At 36.7% G+C, this 22,318-nt stretch overlaps 1 long non-coding RNA gene across 3 annotated transcripts in view; it reads right to left on the reverse strand.

The window, feature by feature from the left end:
* The window catches only part of LOC134430002 (uncharacterized), an 80,508-nt gene that overhangs the window by 35,813 nt on the left and 22,377 nt on the right, over positions 1-22,318 (reverse strand). The window contains exons 1-5 of one of the 3 annotated variants that reach the window (XR_010030704.1): positions 20,282-20,357; positions 17,518-17,617; positions 16,792-16,958; positions 13,157-13,426; positions 8,960-10,476 (exon numbers count right to left, since the gene is read on the reverse strand). This is a non-coding gene — a long non-coding RNA (uncharacterized LOC134430002). Of the gene's footprint in view, positions 1-8,959; positions 10,477-13,156; positions 13,427-16,791; positions 16,959-17,517; positions 17,618-20,281; positions 20,358-22,318 lie in introns of those variants that run through there. The other 2 variants (XR_010030703.1, XR_010030705.1) reach the window with 2 other exon arrangements.

Raw genomic sequence — 22,318 nt, forward strand, 5'->3', positions numbered from 1 at the left:
TTAAGTGGAAAACAGCAGACAAATGCAAAATTCTCTTCTGAGGTAACTGCCATGTGACTGCCAAATTTGAAGGAGACAATTAGGCTAGTTCCTTAAGCTGGAAACTCTATGTTAGCTTGTGTGAACCAGCATAAGTTCTTTTCTTTATTTTTGCACATGATAATTATATTTCAGATGTAAAACAACATTTTGCTCTTTTAATTGTAGAATATCCCTATTAATAGGTAAAGAATTATTATTCTTTATTCATACAATCCTAATTCTCTCTTAATTTTGCTAGGGCTATAGTATTTTAATTTTACTTAACTTTTTTGCTTAAATTTAAATGCTACATTACATATATAAAGTGTTAGACCATCCACTCTGATGTCATTTGAGAATTAGTCTCAAACCAAAATATTTTCTAATAAAAAAATCACATTGTGATAAACCATGTGGGCTTAGATGCAAGCTATGTGTTAAATATTTCACAAATATAATGATCTATATATATTATTTAATGATTATTCATGATGTTGATAATATTCTTAATAGATGCTAAATGCATTTCACAAGGTGTCCATTTAGTGACCAAACATAAGGCTATAAAATCCTGCTACGTATTTCAGAGATGAGAGATGAGTTCTAGCTATAGAACAATAAACTAGAAATGCTGAAGGCCTTAGATCATTATTAACTATTTAATAGATTATCCTGATTTGCACACTAGCATTTAATCTAAGGTTTTATCTCTAACCTCTAATCTCTAATCTTAAACAATAATAATACCGTTTGAAGTTGATTTGGGAACTTTATACTGACTGCATACCAAATGCTGGGTAATACAGCTGAAAAACTGCTAATGTATCATGACTGTAATCTTCCTAGAGGCTGCACTTTTTTACAGTTTTTAGCAAGACCTTGGACTGTGAACTTCTTCAGTAAACCCAGGCTGCTGGCAGGGGCACAGGGGGGCATGTGGAGGGTGAATATCACTCACTGCTTTCTCTCCGTTAGTGTACAATAGACTGAAATAGTCCTACCCTTTCTCTCTTTATTGTTAACTTTCTACACAAAAGCTTTCATTCAGGGTTCTGTTTAAACAATGTGTCAGGGGACAAACCTGCAGAAATTGTGTAAGAACAACTTGTCAGTTGTGAAATCTAGAGTTCATGAACTAGCCTGAGTTGTTTTAAAAGCTCATATATAAATTTTAAAACTTAGGCCAGTGTAAAACTGAGAGGGGCAATGGATCACATACAGGGAGGTGGCTTCATAGATAGTGAGCCAAAAATTATGTAAGATATAAAAACTGAAAGAAAAATAAGATGTATTGAAGACAAAATACACATATGCTTGCATATGATAATCTAAACATAAACACATATAAAACATATAAAAATATATATTTTCAGGCACAAAGGACATTGTTTTGTTAGAACACTCCAGAGATTTCACTTCTGCCCTAACTACTTATGTGTGCAGCAGTCAGATCAAAGCATCAAAATGTCATGCACTTCATGCCTGAAGTCTCCAACATGTTTTTCTCTGCTGAGGGTAAACAGGCCAAGGAAGATGATATGCTAGTTAGCTTCAGAAAAAAGGAAAAAGAAAAAAGCTTTCTTTATTCACAGAACCATTGAACTGACACTTCAGTAATTAAAGAAGACAGGACTACAAAGCATATCCTTGGACTGTACTTCCTGACTCAGACTGAGTCTTTGCATGTTAGGAAAGTTTTGTATGAAAGGTCAGAGTTTAACTTGCTTTTTGTTAGTCACTTACTTCAATCTGCTGTTTATGATTATCTCTCCATGATTGTTTTGGAAGCTGAAAATATTATAGAGATTTTCATGACCTTTGTTTTGCTGTACTTTTCCCACCACTTTGATTGTAGACAGAGAGATGTTAGTTATTCTGATTTTTTTTTTTAATTCAAAATAGACATTGCTATTTAGTTTCCATTTTATTCTTAAAATATTACTGAGGAGGAAAACAATGTGAAGGACCATCTACTTTTCAATAAAGGTTATTGCATGAAAATGCAGTCTCTGTACAGCAGCTACAGCAGGAACAGAGGAATGTTTGTGTTTTGGAAAGCTCATATCAAAGAATCTCTATTTTGCTTTCATTTCTACCATGCCTATGACTGCCACCCAGAGGGACCTGGACAGGCTGGAGATGTGGGTCCATGCAAATCTCATGAAGTCCAATGGAACCAAGTGCAAGAACCAACACTTGAGTCAGGGCAATCCCAGGAACACCCACAGGTTGGGCAGGGAGGTGATTGGGAGCAGCCCTGGGGAGAAGGAGCTGGGGGCGATGGCTGATGAAAAACTCAATGTGAGCCAGCAGTGTGTGCTCCCAGCCCAGACAGCCCATGGAACCCTGGGCTGCATCCAAAGGAGCGTGGCCAGCAGGTCAAAGGAGGGGATTCTCCCCCTCTGCTCCCTCTGCTCTGGTGAGACCCCACCTGGAGGGCTGCACCCAGCTCTGGGGTCCCCAGCACAAAAGGACATTGGAGCAAGTCTAACAGGAGAAATGCAAAGTTGATAAGAGGACTGGAGGACTTCTCCTACAACGACAGGTTGAGATAGGGCTTCAGTGAGGAACAACCTTCCAGGATCTGACTAGGACCTACCAGGAAGCTGGAGAGGAGCTCTTTGTCAGGAAGTGTAGTGATAGGACGAAGAGTAATGGTTATAAATTGAAAGAGAGGGAATTTAGGTTGGATATTAAGAAGAAAATCTTTACTGTGGGGGTGGTAAGACATTGCAACAAGTTGCCCAGGAGGTTGTGGATGCCCCAACCCTGGCCAGGCTGGACAATGCCTTGAACACCCTGGTCTAGTGGGAAATGTCCCTGCCCATGGCATGGTTGGGAATAGATGATCATTAAGGTTCTTTCCAACCTTTAACATTCTATGATTCTATGTTCGTGTTCACACTAGTGATAGATGCTGTGGACTAAAACTTGGCTGATTGCTAACATCATTTGCACAGACTAAAGAATTAAGAAAGGTGTCTGATACTAAAATCAACAGCTGGAAAAACTCCCCCAAATAATCAACATCCCACTGGAATAAGTGGTTATAAGTCCAAAAGTAAGCGGAGTACTTGATCTCCAGTCTTTCATGAGAACAAAAGTGTTTACTTTTACTGTAGTAAATAATTTGTAATACAGACATGAGTCAAGCTGTGTTGTTGGATGAAGTTTTAGGCTTTCAATAGAAAAGAATCCAGCCAAATTTTGAAGCCTTAAAGATCCTTAAAGAAATTGAATTTTGAAGATTTATCCAGCTCCCCAGTTGATAGCATACTAGCTTCATACATAATCGACAAAAAAATTCTGTCAAGCTCAATTCTGCAGACTGAATGATCTCTCTCTCAAAAAGAAAAGACAATCCCTATAGATCAGGTTTGAATCATGGGTAGGATAGAGATGTTCTCAACCTCCCTGCCATCTCTAGTAAGCCCAAGGATAAATATAAGACTTCAGTGTCCAGTGCTTTTATAATACCAAGAATTTTGCTCTATTCTTTAAGAAGGAGTAAATCCCCTTTAAAATAATGATGGAAAATGTGCACCAAGGCCTAGTGTGTTAAAAGGAGTATGCTAGGGAATGAAACAGTTTGCATAAGTGATAAAAATACGTTTGGTAGTGCAATAACATTACTTAAACTGGAATAAATCTTCCTGAATCTGAAGGAAACTGGTTCACTCTAGGGTAATCTCAATCACTGGCAAAAGCACAGGGAGAGCTTTTGCTCCTGCACAGTTTCCTCTCTATCACAGCCAGTTTAATTCACACAGCCATATAGGGTCCTTATCTTATGTAAGTCAGCACATTTTATTTTGTATAATCAGACAGATATACCATCAGGACCCAGGACTGAAAAAACCCCGGGGAGCATTGCTTATCATGACTCACAGTTTTTGGTTTAGGGTTTGGATATACTCTGTATACCTCCTCTACATATGCACATGTGACCACAAACGTTCCTACCTTATCTCCCAAACCTCTACAAGAAGGTAATAGGAAGATCATTATGTAGGTACAACACATGATCCATTGTCAAACATTATTTTACTAGGATACTAACTTTCTATCTAGTACAGCAGTTTATCATCCTTTGCCACATGATAATTTCAAATCATTTCATATTTTTATCCAAGGCAGTGAAATTACAGAATGGTATTTTTAGAATTCAATATAATGAAAAGAAAGTTCAGAATTAATGAGAGAAGCAAAGTGAGATAAGGGAAGTAACTAAAAGCAGCTATGTAGCAAGGTCAAAAAAATCCCAAGAAAACAAAATGAGTTGTGATTCAAGACACAGGAGGACAGCTGTTAATGGGAACATGGGAAAAAGACATCAGGAAAAAAATGTTTTAAAAATATATATATATACATATATATGTAAACCCTTCTTAGAAACTTTTGAACTGCTAAAGTAAGAGGAATTGCAGCATCAGGATAAGCTTCAAGAATATTGCAGATGATCATTTTCCCAGATCACTAAAATCATACACATACAGAGGGGACAGAAAGAGAACAATGAAAACAGAAGGAACAGCGATGATACCGGGCAGAACAAATGTCAGAAGTAAAGGCACAGAAGATAAAATAAAAACCTGAACAACAGTGAAGGTCAAAGAGAAAATATATTTCTTTATGGAGAGGAACTTGAGGGAGAAATAGATATTGAGACATAGATCAGCATAAAATTGTATAATAAAGAAATGTTGTATTGTAATATATTAAAGGAATTTGCTGTATTAAAACTGTGTTAAAAGAAATAATGCTGTCCCTTTTAGACTAACAAGAAGTATAAACATGTGAAAGATTCACCTGATTACAGAATTGGCATAGCCAGAAGGGAAGGAATTCAATATGTTTATCACCCATAAAGAGATGTGATCCTATGTTCAGCTTCAAAATAACCAAAAACCCTATGAAAATGACACGGCCTTTTAAACTTTTTACTTAAATTCTCTATGGGAGTGAAATGTTGTCGCTAGTGATAAAAGCATAGCCAGAGAATCTAATGCCATGGAAATATGGTGCTTAACTATACAAATTTATTTTTTAAATTATATTCAGCAGTACGAGAATGTCTTAAATTTCATTACTATTAGCAGAACTGAGAAATAAGAAATTTCAAATACCATTTCAGGTGTTCCATTTTTTGACAATGCACTTGTTTTTTTCATTGTAGTAGCTCAGCTGAAGATCACTTACAGTAGTGGTGATGGCATTTATCTTATTCTAGCCCTTGTGGTATGACAGAAGCACTGCCCGGAAGAGGTGGAATCAAACCAGGTTTTCAGCTGACTTTGCTTTTTTTTTTTTTTCAGCTGACTTTTGCTTTTTTCTTTTGCTTCTCCCTTTTTTTTTTTTTTTTTTTTTTTGCTGGCATGAGTTCAGTATATAGATATATTTGATTATGTGGAGGGGCTTGACATTACAGCTGTAAATGGCAGCACAAAGCAGTACCTCTGTGCAGACTCAGTGGGACTACTAGGAGCCATTGGAGGTGAGAAAGCTACCCCTGCTGTTAATGTTGCAATCATCTAGGAAGAAAACAAACACTGCATTTTTCAGTTCACACCCCCTTTACATCACACTGATTTCATGTGTTCTACTAAGGTGGCTACAAATCTTAAGCCTTTTCTCAAATGGTGGAAATTATCTTTGTTCCCTAAAGTTAAGTAAACTTCCTACACTCTGTGGGTATTGGTCCCTGCAGATACCATTTTTGGTTTTTTTTGAAGTTCACATCTGTTAAAATTTCCAAATCAGTCCAGTATGGGCTAGATTTAGAGTGACAATTTGTCTAATGGCAAGATACAGCTGTCTTGCATCTGCTGCTAGGGAGAAACAAGTTCTTCTAGGCTGTTCCAAGCACATGGGGCCATGAGCACAATTTACACAAAGCAATGCACAATTTTCTCATCTCTTGGATATTCCTCTAGGAGACACAACCTTAAGAAAAAAAATGAATGAGCAAATAAGGGTTAAAGTGCTTTGATTTCTCTTTTCTGTTCCCTAATTCTCCTCAATCTCCTATTGCCAGAAAAGACAGAGGGAACAATTTGTCTATAGACTCTATAGTCTGGGAGATGCAGCCTGGCTAACCAGGCTTCATCTTTCCAACCATGTCTTCTGACTTTGGATTTTGAGTTGGCTTGCATTCATCTGCACTGGAAAGCACATGTATCATGAACCCGCTCACAAAGAACTGTGCAGATGTACCTTTCTTTCTCAATGTTCAGTGGCTTATAAAAACATGAATGACTACAATATTTTTGAGGCTGAACAAAAACCCAAAAAAATTCTAATTGAATAACTTCACTGAGTGCTCCTAAATAACAGATTTACTGGTTGAGTACTGCCAAACATTAAAAATTTTTAGTTCATTACTGACAGCAGAATAAATCTTAACATCCCCTACATTCTCCTGTGACTTTAACACTTCCTAGGTTTTCTCTCATTGACCTGTTGATTATTGCTGAAGTTAACTTTGTTTAACTTCATCTTGAAGTTAAAATGAAGGTGTTTTCCTAAGGGAGTTGAACTGTTGTAATTATAATACCAGACTCAGATAGTGTAATTGTAGCTTACTTTTAAAGAGAGAGAAGTTCATTTCAGTTGTGGTAGATTTCATGTATGTTGGTTTCAGCAGAGAGGTTGAAGTGAGTCATAAATCAAAAGTGCAATTGGAGTGATACACAGCAGCTATTTTCTTTTCCTTCTTCATTTAAAACATCTATTGCTGACTAGGTTACTGTTGAGAGAGAGATTAATTTTCCACTGTTGCTTCAATAACATAAGCAAGGTGCTTCCCATAAACCAAGATATTCTTATCCTTAAGTGCTGCTTATGTGCTTCTACAGCTTGGCATAGTCTTGAAGGAACAGTTGAGTACTGAAGATTTATCACATAGAAGTGTGCTTTTTGATCACCTTGATGATATATTTTATTGGAAACACTTCAAATAAACATTTACCTTTTTGTTTTTTTGCATGATTGTTGTCAAATTTGTTGTGCTAATTCTAGAGTTTAGATTATATTTTGATTTTTCTTCTAATAAAAGTCTAATTTAATTAATATACAATGTTGTATATACACAGAAGCATGACACAAATGAAAACTCCTTATGCCTTCAGCAAATGTATTTCTGAACTTTTAATAGATTTTTCCAAATCTTGCCTTTTCATTCCAGTTCATAATGGAAATGCATTTTGAAATGTATTTTGAAATGCATTTTAACATGCTGAACTGGAAGCTATGAAAAGACTGAAAAACAGCAACAGCTAAATGGCTGCACTTCACTGACTGTTACTCTTTGCTATTTCTGGTTTTCTTCTCGAACATTTATCAAGTCCCTGACCAATTCTAATATGTAGTGGCAGAAAGATCTCTAAAGGCTCAGAATTTCAGTGGTGTTTCTGTGCGGACCTAAATCATAAATTTATTTGTTTCTTCCAAAAGATCCAATTTATCCAAATATTAACAGAGAAAGCATCTTATATATTTTGGTTCTGTTTGTTCAGTTAGACTGTAAGCAGTAGAAGTACTAGGATCATCTTTTTGAATACTGGGATATAAAAGGATCATATTTTTATTAACTGTTGGAAGGAGTTTTTCCTGTTTTATCTAAACCAGTTTTCTTGCTTTTGGTTCTGGTCTGATTTTTAGGAAACTCAGTAAACTTTTAGTAAACTTAGAAGCTTTTTCACAATGAAATTTAACAAAATTTTAAGAAAAAGAATGGTGAGTAACATTTACTCATTTCCCCAGTCTAAATTAGCGCAAATTAAGCACCAAAGCACTAAATTAATAAAAGCCTTAATGAGGTCTGTCTTGTAATCTGTATGGCACCTGGAGCTAGAGAAAATTATTGCCATGTAAATGTAAGTTTTACAGAATTTAAGTTTGTTGTTTTCTTCTCTTTTGACTTAATTTTCAATAATTCTCAGGCAGAAGATATCTACACATGCTTCCTTAGAGACACAGCTGTTTTGAGCTCCTGAAAATTCAATCACAATGCATCAATGCAAACTTATTGCACCAAAACATGGCAGAGCAAGGAATTATGCTCTATGTTTGACCCTTTTAAAATTTTTTTCTTTCTTTTCTATTTACTCTGTGTGTTTTATGATTTGCTTATATGATACTTTTCTGAGAGAAACAAAAACAGGGACCTCAGGATTTCTTTTGACAGGATAGGACAAGTTTAGTAGCTAAAAACAAATGCACACATTTGTTCCAGATATTACTAGGTCTCCAACTCTGCTACAGCAGTACCAACACGGCATACAGGCAGCTCCCCAATGGGATACACCCTGCCTGCACAGGCTGAGCTCATGCAAAACCACTTTGTCCCTTCAGATGGAGCTTGAGAAGAAAAGACAGGGTTATCTCCTGAAAGGCACAGCTCCTGATAGCACAGGCTGCACTCAAAGGAACAAACACATGCTATTTTATGTTGCCCTTTCCTTGGGATAAGATAAAAAGGCCATCCCAGTGTTAAAAGTGTCCACAGAGTAAGATCAAATGAAAGAGTCAAAAGGAAAAGGAGTTGTATTTTAATAACAGACTCCAGTAAAAGCAAGAACAAAAAGACGGAGTGCAGGTCTCTAAAACCTCAATGTGTTTTGTCATTAAACATAATCATCTGAAATTTGAGGTGCTTATCCAAAGTGCGTTGTCAGACAAGATCGATTTTCATCTTTTCTTGAGCCTTTGTGTGGTGGCGGCAGCGCCGGGGCCGTGCCGGTGCTGTGCCGGGCCTGTGTCAGGCCTGTCCCGGGGCCGTGCCGGGCCTGTCCCGGGGCCGTGCTGTGGCAGTACCGGTGCCCTGCCGGGGCCGTGCCGGGGCCGTGCCGGGGCCGTGCCGGGGCTGTGCCGGGGCTGCCCGGGCCGGCCCCAGGCGGTGCCAGCGGCTGCAGCGGCCCCAGCGCAGGGCACGGCTGAGCCCCTGAGCCCCGGGGAAAGCCTGGGCAAGGGAGGGCAAAACGCTGCCCGGCAGCCGGGGCTGAGCCAGGGGAAGCGAGCGAGAAACAGCCCTGCGCGATGGGAACTCGAGAAAAGAAAGAGGGGAGAGGTTTCTCAATATCTATTTTAATTGACAAAAAATTAAATTCGTTTTTCCCAGGTGAAGATCTGGCAGATCAGTCAGGTGGCCTGAATCAGACATCCTCATTCTTTCTCTGTTTCAGGGTTTCCTAGCTGTTGGATTTACTCCTAAGAGGTTTCGACAAAAAGAAGCGCTATCACTATATATTTAGGCTGCCTAAGTAAAAAGGAAAAGTTTATCCCTTCAAAGTACAAAGATGAGAGTTGCTTCCATGTCCTGTGACAATTTCATTTGATTTATACCACATTACAACCTGCTATAGGAATTAAGAATTCCTCAGACGATGTTCTACCAGCCCAAGTACAGCTCACGCTGCCCTAGATTTTGCTGATGTCAATCTATTTCCTTTGCTGATGTGCACGAGGTCATTTAGTTCTGGAAAGATTAAATCCAATGATAATATGAACTAGTCAAATGGCTGGTAGGGCTGTTAAGCAGGTTTGTATGGCCTGTCTACAGGGATTTGAGGATCCAGTTTAAATTAAGATAAATTTTAGTTTTAATGAATCAGTAACCAGGCACTGTTCTTGACTATTAATTATTGATATTACAGCTCCATAGGTCCTAGCTAATAAGAGAGTTTCATTGAGCAGTATAACTACACCTGTCATGAGACACTCCTTCTCCTAAGCCTTACAGTTCAAATGGAAAGAGAGATAAAGGCTAAGAGAAGAGAAAGGAAAAAATCCCCACCACTCAAGCATGAAAGTAGTTACACAAGACCATGCTCCAAGATCAATGGCAGAAGAGAAGAGAGAAGCAGCTTTTTTAAGTCTGAGCCTCGTGATGTTCACACTGAGCCGAAATGTCTTCGCCACACATGAACACAAGCAGGAACAGAGATCCCTTGCTGCCTCAACCATTAGTTGCATTCTGACCCTGAAAAGTTAAATGCTTCCAAATGTGCTCGCAGCTTCTTTGGTTTGCTCCCACTTCGTCTGCTAATTCCAGGTCATTATGCTGCTGATGGATTTTTCCAGTAAGAAAGTATTATCCTTCACATTAAACAAGACAGGCAAAACAAATGCATGACAGCATAAATGGAAAATGATGCAAGTGCTTCAGCTGCTCCATTTTCTGCCTGTGTCCAGCAGCTCTGCAGAGGGAACAAAAGCAAATGCATCCTGTTGTATAGTGTCTCTTGGTAGGGACAGCCAGAGATTGGCACAGAGGACAGGCAGTGTATCTGCATATGTCACATTCCTCTTCCTTCCTTGTAGAACCATCTAGCCAGGACTAAAGCAAGGCCAGAATGCACTGTTGTATCCCACGGAGGAAACTGCTCTGAAGTTATACACTGAATATGATGCCTTGTGGAGTCAGAATTTTGCCACTGACTTTTGTAGAAACTGGATCTGGTGGGGAGAAGGATGGCTTAGATAACACAGTGAATAGCTTTTAACTAGATAGTTTGCAATTTAATAAAAGTCTTTGCAATGTTTCTTAGTTGATGAGGGCAAACCCTGTTAGGATTGAATTTTTAATTAAAATTGTTACTGCTTCTTTCCCCTTTTGGTGTCAAATAGATCATTTACATATTCAACATAATTTCCTTTAATATCTAAATAAATGTTCCACTTAATGAAAGCATTTAAGCAACTTTTTAATGAAACAGTGAAATATAATATATAGGGCTGAGACTAATTTTCTTGAATTTTAACACACACATGGAACATGTTATGAACTAAGAAAAATATTTTGAACCTGATGGGCTGTAAATTACAACCCTTGGTGTATATTCATTTTTAATTAATTTTCTTAGTCATCCTCCATAATCCTAATAGCTGGCTGAATAAAACTGTAGATGCCTTGAGGTGGGTGGGAGAGGGTGAGGGAGGGATTGTACATTTATATTTCTGAGATGTTTAATAAAAGCTTCATTGCCAAGAGTAAGAAATAAAACCCAAAATATTTCAAAATGGTTCACTCAATAGAAAGCCTGGTTGGATTTTACTTTTTTGTTAAGCAAATGTCTTTTTTTTCCCTTCTATGAATACAGTTAGAGATTTATTTTTTCTTAACATCTTAAAATAAATCAGTAAAGAAATATGCACTTTTTGGTTGCATTTCTTGTTAAAAAGCTTATGTTTAAGAAATATCACCGCAGTTATTAGAGAGAGAATACATTATCTACCTAAACAGGCACATTAAACCACAAGAAGAGTGGCTTAGATGTTTTAAACAATTTACATAACAAACCACAATTACGCATAACTCAACTCTTTCTGCTCAGAAATTTTACATCTACCAGAGCCTATTTAAGCTCTGAAGAGGCATAATACATAGCTGCCTGATTTCTGAAGAAATAAATAGTTTTTGTTTTTCTTTTGGGGCTTTTTTTTCACCACTGGCTGATGTCATCTTCATCAGACAGAATGTTTTTAATAGATGTTTTTCGCTAATTACATTTTGCAAATACTGTCTCTTTAGAATTTTAATGTAATTTTTTTATCGTTTATGACAAAAATAGCTTGTGAAAGAATGCAGAGGATTTTTTTCCACCAAAGGATGTATGGCATACAAACCTTTCAATTAGATAGCATTATTTTAGTTCTCTCTATAGTACGACTTAACGTGATACATGCCTTCCAATGATGTTATTTTAGTGATCCAGACCTTGCTAGCTAGAGTTCAAAACCTGTACTTTTCAACTAGCTTTTCAGGTTCACTTCACACAAATATGATTCCAGATGAACTGCAGTGCAAACAAGTTCCACTTCATCTTGATTAGTGCAATATCACCTAGGGACCAATTAAATTGACCTCTATGTAGTAAGAGTAAGACCAGAGTTTCCTTTTCCCTTGACTGTTAGATAAAGATGTGAGTTGTCAAAATCTCATTGCCATAAAAAAGTATCCTTTGGGCATATATAGAAACTGTATGCTTAATAAATTCAGTAACCAAGAACACCCAAGACTTAAAGGAGCAAATTTTTTTTTTTCCTGAATTATAATAAGCCTTTGTGTTGTGGGATGGGAAAAAAATGGTTTTTTGTCCTAAACATCTGAAGCAGAGACAACTGTTAAGTGACTCACTCTGGGGTAAGGAGCAAAGAAATTTGCTCAACTCACCTCCAAGTGCAAATGCCACAGCTGCCTGAGCAAAAAATTGTGTCTTTACCTTAAGAGATGTTACCAGCCTGACTTCTGCACAAATGTAGCCTTTGTTGCAAGCAATCTGCAGGATGGTTTTGATCCTTATGCTTCTCAACACCCAGTTGTGCTGGACTGAGTAGCGACAATTTTTAGAGATCAAATACTGTGGATGGTATTTACATTCTGAGAATGTTTTCAAAAGGTTAGAGAAATGATCTTGGATGTTACAAACTTCTTTATTGAGTATCCAGAACTACCGAACAAATGTTGAAAGAAAGAATCAGTAAATGACAAGCAGAGCAAAAAGCAAACATGGTTTTAGCACATGTAGGTTGTGACATTTATCTGATATCTTTCTTTGAAAAAAATCAAGGACATTGCTTTGATAAGGATTTGCCAGACTAGGAAAAATCTATTTAACTTAGAAAGGGAAAACTAAATGAGAGACAACAACAGCCACATTAAAAATTGGCATATCAAGTTCAAAGGCAGTTACAAATAAACTTTTTGAAGACTGATGTTAGGTTCTGACTTAAACATACTCATCGAGGATTCTGGTACTACATTCAGCCTGATAACTCTGTTGATTATATAAAGTAGGGGTACTGTCATCACAAAAGGATCTTACTCTAAGAAAAAACAAAAGACCTTGAGGACTGAAACAAGGAAATGGCATGAGATTTCATAGAAAAGTGCAAGGTCACACATTTGAGGATTAATAACAAGAATTTCCTCCTTCACAAGGAAAGTCATTAGTTGGAAATGTCAGAGGAAGAGCAAGATCTAGGTGTATTAGTCAATTATAAGATTACTGTGAACCATCTCTGTGAAGCAGCCATGAAAATGTCAAAAGCAATCCTAGGATTTTTCAGGCAAGGTATTTCACAAAGAAATATGGAAGTATTAATGTCATTGGAGCAGGCACTCCTAATATATCACCTGGAATGCTGCATATAATACAGGTCCATCATGTTGCAGGAAGATGTATTGAATGTCAGGTGTATTTCCACTGGTTGTTAAGCCTGAGCTCACTGCTAGCAAGCCTTCTTACCACTGCTGTTAGGTCCTCAGTCAGAGGGCACTGATATGAGCTGTGAGGTTGAATTTGTTATTCTCAGAATCCTCGTCCTCTTTTCCATTTATGGATATGATCTGCTTGAAGTGCTGTTAACTGCAGTCAATGTTTGGAAAATTCTGCATGAGCACAACCTGGAAGGGGAGCACAGAAGAGCAATATTGATGATCACTGGAGTAGAGAATTTCTCTTGCAAGAGAAGCCTAAAACATACCAGATCAAATAACCTAGAAAACCTGGTGAAGTGATGAGATATATTAATTCAGTTCATTCATTCATTCATTTATTCATTCATTCATTCACTTATTCAAATAATGAAGCTATTAGACTTAGGGCAGAAAACAGAACACATTTCAGTATCACTGGAGGAGGGAGGCAAGCAAGTTTTAAATCTGAAAGCAGTCTTTTTTACAGAATTTGAGATTTCTGTTTTCAACCCCTTCTTTGCATATATATTGCCCCCTTTCTCACCCCGTTCACATAGCCCTAGAGCACAGACACCAGGCTGCATGATAATTTTGAATTTTAAATTTTGTCATTTATAAAGTTTTAAGTTGTATACTTGGCCCAATGAAGTATGGTAAGAGCTGAATTTTCCAACTGGAGTTAGAAATATTGCACTGCATAAACAGCTGGCATTAAAATGTCACCATTGTTTTCTTTATTTAATGTCTTCTTCCAGTCTTAAGTTTACTCAAATACTCACAAAACCGGTAAATGCAAGTGTAAAATATGAAACTCATTTTATATTTTAATTTTGCACATATTATCTCAAGGTAATAACATCTTCCCCATTGAAGGAATTTGCAGTGTGAAAATATAACATTACATTAACTTAAAATGTTTGACTTCTGGAAAAATACCCACCAACCAGAACATTTGTTACAATTGGAGAAGTGGAAGGCGTTTACTCAGAAGTCTGATCTTCACCACAACATAGGCATGGGCTGAATAAAATACTTGGGACTTGTGTATTTCAGGTAGAATTTAAATGAAATTACTTAGTATTTACTAACAGCAGCAGCTAAATTTGAGTTAATTTGAAGCAACTTAAATGAAAGTTACGAGTCTTCAAGTGAGATCCTTGTGAATTGCTCTGCTTTAGTATATCTGTGACACCAATTAGTCTCTCAAGATTTTCTCCTTGAATTTGCACAAGGTATTTAAAAAAAACTTTGGGCGATCAGTTTCAGAAGGACTTTTTAATTGCCTCTTAAGTCCTGAGCTGGAATTTGGAAGAAACCTCTTGAGGCTTGCTGATAATCCTGATGGAGGCCAATGCAATAATTGACACTTACAGGTCCTTATGACTCAACACCTGAAAGTTTCTAGACCTGAAAGTCTAGAACAAGTTTTTGAAAGAAGAAATAGCCACATTCCCCATGTGCTTCACTTCAATGAGAATCAACTGGAAAGAGAAAATAATGCTGAATTGAAAGTTAAAGTGGTTTTTTTTGTAACCTTTAGACTTCCTGAAGAAAATGAGGGTCATTTCCACTTACAGGCCCCAAACTCCTGTTCTTTGCTATGGTTGCTGTCACAACAAATTTCAGCACAAGACTTTCAAGAAGTAGAAATCACAACTTTTGTTTGCAGTATATTCTCATGCTTTTTGAACAAAATGTTCAGAAAAACAGAGTTTCAGAGAAGTTTAGGGAAGGATAGGGTAAAAAAAACTAAGATCCTCTCAACCAGGAGGGTTCTGCAGACTCTTTTACCAGGTGCCACCCATTACAGGTGGTGCCTACTCCTGCAGTTCCTCAAGTTGGACATATGTGGGGGACACAAGTGCACCTACAATAGGAAACTGCCTCACCACCAGCCTTGGAAATCTAGCTGGGTCAGCTGCTACTGACATTGCTATTAATAGGCCTAAGGGAAAAAAGTGATTATGCACATAAGGACAATTTTACTTTTCCCTAGTACAGATATATAATTACCAGAAATCCTTTCCATTAACGACTCATGTCAAAGTATTTAGCAATATTATTTACCATATTCCATCCTTAATTGCTATTTAATAAAATCTCCTCTGATTTTCTTCAGTAAACCATTCTGTGAACTTTCAAACCTCTTCCACTCTTAACACTTCTACATTCTCCAGCTGCTGACATTACCTTTATTGCTGATATTAAAAGAGACAAATAAGTGTCTAATAGAAGTGAAGTTAGATTATTTAACTTCCTCATTTTTTTTTTCTGTTGAAATTCAAGGAATACTGAGACTTGTAATAAACAGTGTACACTGTGTAATTAGGTTTAGAATTTGCTATGGGAATATTAGATGAAAGGGGATAGGAATGCTTTCAATAGTTTAGCTTGTGCCATTGTCACAGAAGACAAGGTTATGTAGAATCTTCACAAGCGTGCTCCATGCAGACTAGGAGGGTTTTGTAAATAATCTCTGCTTCAAACTCATTAGAGAATGATATCGATAAGAAAGTCTCAATTATTTGTGTTTTCAGTATTTTGTTTGCATTTATGTAACATCTTTGTCATTAAATGATAGGCCCACTCTGATTTCTTTTCAAGGTAGAGACAGCTTTATTTTAAAATACCTAGTGGGATTTTGAGTGGAAAAAAAAATGCGCCTAAAGAAATAGCATTCTGATTCTGTTACCTAATCATACTGTATGCAAAACCTATTTCTGAAGACTCTTATTCTGGTCCATTGTCATTCAATCAACAAAATAATGAAGACTGATAGAAAAGTTATTTCTTTTTTTTATTTTAAATGATCCAACTAGACCAGCATGTTTTAATCTATCAAATGCTTTGAAAAGAAAGCATGAAAAGAAAATCATCAAAGTACAGAGCACCTGCATCAAAGGAACTAAAATTATAGGAAAGAAAAATGAGGAAAGAAAAATATGAATAAAGCAAACCTCCAAATAGCTAATTAAAAAGATATCTTCTATTGCACAGTTTATTTTAGTTACAGTTTGACTGTCTTTGTCAAAATTACTTGTTGTAATATGAGACATGCAAAACAAGGAGGATTTCATTTTGAAGTGTACTCTTAACAGTTAATTTCACTTGAGCTCAGATAAGCTTCATCTAGCCACTTTGGAAGATTTCTATTAAATGTCATGCATAATTACATAAAACTTTTAGAAATTTATAATCATCATACTTTTGGATGCTTTCAAGATTCTGGAGAACCTCTCAAGCAGTACTAGTCTGATACTCAGCTTTCCTGTTAAGCAGCCAGCTGCCTTGAAATTCAATTTACAGAATGTTTTTCATTCATTTTCCAAGTAATCAGTTTAAACTTGAACAAAAATATTGAATTGACTGTGAAGAAATGTGTCTGTTACATTCCACAATAAAATATGGTAATTTGGCGTGGCCTTTTATTTGAGGTTGTTTTCCTTTAATATCATACAGCAGAATTTTGATTTGAGAACAGGTTTCTTGGTCTTATTTTCCTTCTGTGGGAGTAAGAAAACCACTATATCTGATTATTAAGGAAAAAATATTATTTTGAGAAAAAAAATTACCAATCCTGTGATCAATATCATCACAGTGTTGCCTCTCAGTGGCTATCTTTCGAAGCAGCCCAGATTTCTCCTCTGTCCAAACTGACCAATGGCTAGCTCCTCTGACATGCGTAAGCTGCATGTATGAATTCCATTTACATGCGTGAATACAGGGTGATCACTTACATCTGAAAAGAAGTGTAAGGAAGGCTCAATACAGCTGCACAAAAATACAGTACAGGCTAAAAGTACTATTTTTCCTCAAAATAGCTTATAAGGTTCCAATAGATTAGTTAAATGCTAAAGAGTTAATGTGGTAAAAGGTATTATGAAGTCTCAATAAATTAAGAATATCAAAAAGATCTTAAGTTAGTTGTTTTGTTTCAACCTGAGTAAAACGCACCTTGTATTCAACATAAGTGACTGCATGCATGCCTGAAGCAGTGACCCCCATCAGTGACAGAACATGTACACTTTTGGTGCTTAGATAAATGTAAATAACTAGTTCTGCAGATATACTAAAACCCACAAACAGAATATATTTTGGATAGTACATACAGTGAACAGGATCCCAATTTTGAGAATCCTTTATTTTTATGTATACATCTCTAGAGTATTTTCCATATTTAAATAGGTTTATTTTATGAATAAACCATAATTTTGCACTTCTTTTTTTTTATGTTGTACTACACTTACTTGCCATAACCTACAAGGTGACACAGTATTAGTCTGAGAGAGCACACTTACAGCAAGCATTGCATATGGGAGTTCTTTGTCTTCAGCCTTCCTTCTCCTTTTATCTCTCAGTGGTCTGGTACAGACTTTGCGGGTGCCTTGTCTTTATCATCTGTTAGGAAGCATAAGAATGTATACTGCTCCCAATATGCAGATTTTCAGACTACCTCACATACTATGAAAAAGTACTGTATAGGTCATATCTGGAAGTGAAAACACTGTAAGAGGCACTACCTCCAATTTTTAAGCAGTTCATTGCAATGATAAACAGAGCTTTGTTTCATATGGATAAGTCTTTTAGCTTAAGTTTCTCACAGTTTAGCTGTATTCATGAAAAGCCTTGGATTTCATTAATTAGTGAGAAATTGTATTTCTCACTATGATTTTTAAAACGAAAACAATCTCAATAGCCACACAATAAGGTCCTCAGGGTCAAGACTAGAGCCAGTTTGGGGGGTTATTGGGGAAAATAAGGTTTCTATCTCTGCCTTACAGGGCTCTATCCTAAGTGCAGGCCAGGACTTTTTTCAGTATTCACCTCTCAAAGCTACTGAATGATGGGGGCTGCACCTCAGCCTGCTGAGTGCCCAAGGAGAAGGCATGTAACCAGGACTGGGACTGAGCTCAGGAAAAGTTCAGACATAGCAGTCCCTTGTTTGAGCAATTTTGGGCCCTCTGCTGCTGTCATCTAAGATCATCCTGAAGTATGAGACAAAACATTTTGCCATGTTTTCATTTTTCTGGGTCTACATGTGCAACACTGTTTAACCAATTCCCCCTTGTTTGTTTGCCTTGGTCATTGCTCTGTCAAGGTTCTGGGCAGTGATGCATGCAGCAGTGCTCCTTCTGTGTTAAGCATATCAGGTTGGATTCCAGGGTGCTGACAATTTCCAAATCCTTAAATTATCATATCAGAATCAATTCTGATTTCTGTTTCAACAGAATGCCATCCTTGACTACAGGAATACCATCAAGTGCAAAATCTGATTTTTTGTTTGATTAGAGTGCATTATCTCATGTATAAAAAACTAGCACAACTGAAAATCACAGTAGAAATGTGGGATGAGAGTGGTCTGAGCTGGGTTAGATAGCTATCCCTCTGTCTTTGCTGTCCCAAAGACTCATTGCTCTTCTCCTTTTGCACTCTGATATAAAGTGCAGCTATTCCATGGATTCGTCTTAATATTATGGCAATTTATTGTCCGATTCTGATTATGGAAAGTGCTACATGTTGAGGAGTTGTTACACAGGGAAAAACAGCATTCCAGCTAGCAATGTGATTTTCAGGAGAAAAGTTACCTATGGAAAATATTTTATTCTGACTAAAAAAAGACTTGTGCTGAAAAGGATCCTAAATGCCCTGCTAGCTCAGGCAGAGAAACGAGGATATCTGAACACGTCCCTGCACACTTGCTTTTTGTCCCAGCATGTACCCCGTAACCTAATTGTCATAGATTATCACCTTGTTTGGAGAGGCATAATACATCAGCAAGCAAATGCAATGTGCTCCAAAGCCTGATGTTATGCAGGGATTGGCAGCTTGCAATCACTGTATATCACTTTTTTTGTATGATGTTATAATACATAACTATGAACATACTCCCTGATGTCAGCTACAAAGTACAGGGAACCGCAGGTTCCTTTGAACATTTGCTGACAACTAAAATATTGAACTGAAGCACAAAGCACTGACTGTTGCAGGTTGGAGCTAGTCAAAAAAATCAAGTGCAACTTGTGTACATCATGTAATTATCCCTCCTTTCAATATTCATATGGAACAGAGGGAAGGGAGGGCAAAGGGAGGATTAATTTAGATTAAAGCCTTTTTTTTTTTTTTTCTTAAATATTATTCTTCCTGAAGAGGTCTCCCAAGTGACCCAAGTGTTGTTCAAATAGAGATGTCAAAAAAATTCTGACAATTTCTTTTCCAATGAATATTTCACCCTCTTCTTGAACCTATGACTTTCCACCTACTTATGGAAAAGGTGAAGTTTCTTTGTTTTGTGTTGGAGGGTGGTCAGTGGTAATTATATAAGGAATAAAGCTTTCTACAAATCCGGAATGACTCCCAGTGCGCCCAGAAAAAAATGGGCTAGGTGTTGCATTCTCCTTTCCATATTATGAGACTGTTCTCTGCCATGTTTTAATTTTGGACATATTGCTTATGAAAAGTTTTACTCATACCTGGTGTGCTATTTCAACACAATTTTAAATGTAGAGAGATACTAAAGGTATGGTGGGCATAAGGCAGAGACCTAAGAATAAAAGCTGAGACTCCTCACTTGAAAAACACAGGACTGAAGGTACCTAAATAACTTAGATAACAAGCTACAAACTTTAAACAGATAAAATCTTCTGCTCCATTGTTAATATTTGTCAATAGATAAAACTGGATGCTGGAAGACTATTTTCTCAAAATATGCTAGTTTTAAATAAAAACCAGCAATGAAAACAATCAAACATATCTCATTTTATAGAGGTATTACAACAGTTCATTTCATAAAGGCTGAGATATTTAATTGCACTTGTATAAATTTTATGGTTTGCATTTGATTATAGTTTAAATTAAATATATTTTAGCATATTGTAAAAGTCAGGAAGAAATCCAAAGATTTTATTGGAATAAAATGTTGTGACACAGGTACAGCATCCCAACACCAGTATTATTTCATTACTGGTGTTTGCAAATCATGCATGCAGGCTTTCTTCTAATTGATGCAGCTTAGAAGACTGAATACTGCTATTTGCAGATTTAGCAAGTAGAAGTAGTAATTACCTTGAATCTTGCTTAGAGATGTCAGCTTCAACACAGAAATAGAACCCAAATCTCCACAAAATGGTGCAGCGAAATTGTAGTGTATGAGAGGATATAATTCAACTTTATATGAAATGGCACAAGATTTAAATGTTTTCAAAATTTGAGAACTATCAGTCTCATACAATCATAGAGACTGTAACTAGACATGTACATTACTGTGATTCCAAAATTTCAATTTAAACCCCAATAATAACAATATCTTTAATATTTGGCATTAGAACTTCCTAGAGTTACCTCTTTCAGGCTACTTTCTTTTTCAAATGCTTCATCATGACTGTTACTTACTTAGTAAAAGACTATTGAGTCTTTTTGTGTAAAAAATACGTGTTTCATACTTTTATGTATTGAAACAGGAAATAATAACTAAAGAAAGATCTCAATGAAACCAGTATTAAAGCTGAAGATTATTTTACTGTTCCAAGATTAGTAGATTTAGATATTCATGGGGAAAATATTCAAGTATGAGCATATTTAAATATGACCACTGACCTGTAATGTCCATGAACTCGAGTGTGGCCATGTTTCTTAAACCTTTTGTGCCATTTAATCTGCCTGAGCTCTTCCACAAAGATTTTCCCTGACAGAATCCAACAAAAGAAACAATGGCCTTTCCCTAAATAAAAGAAAAAGATGCAGCTTTGGAAAGTCTGCCTTTACAAGTGCCAACAACATTTCTTTCAAAGGCACCTACTGTTACACATCAACCCTGGCCTGCAAAGGACAGCAACAACGACAGCGTCCTTTATTTCCACTCTGAGAAACTGGAAACTGGAGTCATGAATTGTATACTGACGGCTTTAATTTATGGCAGGCAAATAAGACTGGGTTCATTTAACCTTCAAAATCATGTATCATAAACATTTCCTGAGAGATTAAGAATAAACAAACTCACAACGCATTTGTTTTAGAAACATCCACTGTATTTTCAGTGTATATAACTGAATTTGAACTTCAGGCTAGACTCCCATACATAAAAAGCATATATTAGCAGGCATTAATTTCTCTCCTTCAGTAATTGTCCAGAAGCATTGAGTTTGCTCTTATGTTGGGATGAACCTGATGTGATGGTTGCAGGAGAAAAAGTACCTTCACAATACCCTCATTTTAACAATGCCAATTCCTATGACAGCATGTCTGAAAAGAGACTCTTGGTGAGAACACAAGGATTCATCACCACTGTGCTGGCAGAATCAGGATTATTACTGGAGCTGTCAGAGATACTATCAAGATTTTCTTTCTTTAAAAAGCTTGTCATAATGGAATCCTCCCTCCTTTTTTATTGTCTTTTATTTTTTCTTTATACAAAAAAACTCTTTTTGGAACTAAAATTGTCTGAATAAATCTATTTACCAATGAGAAATGAGGAATTATTTTAAATTTTGATTGGCACTGTGTTTCTCATCAACTTTGTCCTCTGTTAGAAATGACCAGAAACATGTATCCAGAGTTATGACAATCCTCATAATCATGGTCTGCCTAACAGAGTTACCGACGAGCACCATCTGACAAAAAAACTAACTAAACAATGTGGAGTAACTAAGACCAGAAGAATAAAGTATTCCAAAATGAAATGTGTGGCATTTAAAGGTCGGAGTTTCTTTTTTTCCAGTATCAGCCTTCAATGCCTGCATCATTAGCATCATTAGCATAAGCTGAAGGACACTGAGGAGTGGCAGTTGGCTAGAGGATGATGGCTTTGATATCCGGGATTGCAGCAAGAGCCGTATGTTAGGAGAGTGTTCTTTGCATGTCTGAATTTATAGATAGATTTTTCTTTTCTCTTATCCCCTTGTTGATTTTGGGTGCTATATGTATTAGACTGTTTTTTAAATGGACTCCTAATTTCTCATGGGAGATATTTCTTAGGTTTCCATTTTATTTCAAACACAATTGGTTCAAATTTTTCCCCTCATTAATACTCATATTGCTTACAGAGGAAGCATGTACATCAGTCTCTCAAGAGTTCAAAGACTTTTTGTCCTTTGTTTTTGGGGA

The sequence above is a fragment of the Melospiza melodia genome, chromosome 1, assembly GCF_035770615.1.
Source record: "Melospiza melodia melodia isolate bMelMel2 chromosome 1, bMelMel2.pri, whole genome shotgun sequence".
Taxonomy (NCBI): Eukaryota; Metazoa; Chordata; class Aves; order Passeriformes; family Passerellidae; genus Melospiza; species Melospiza melodia.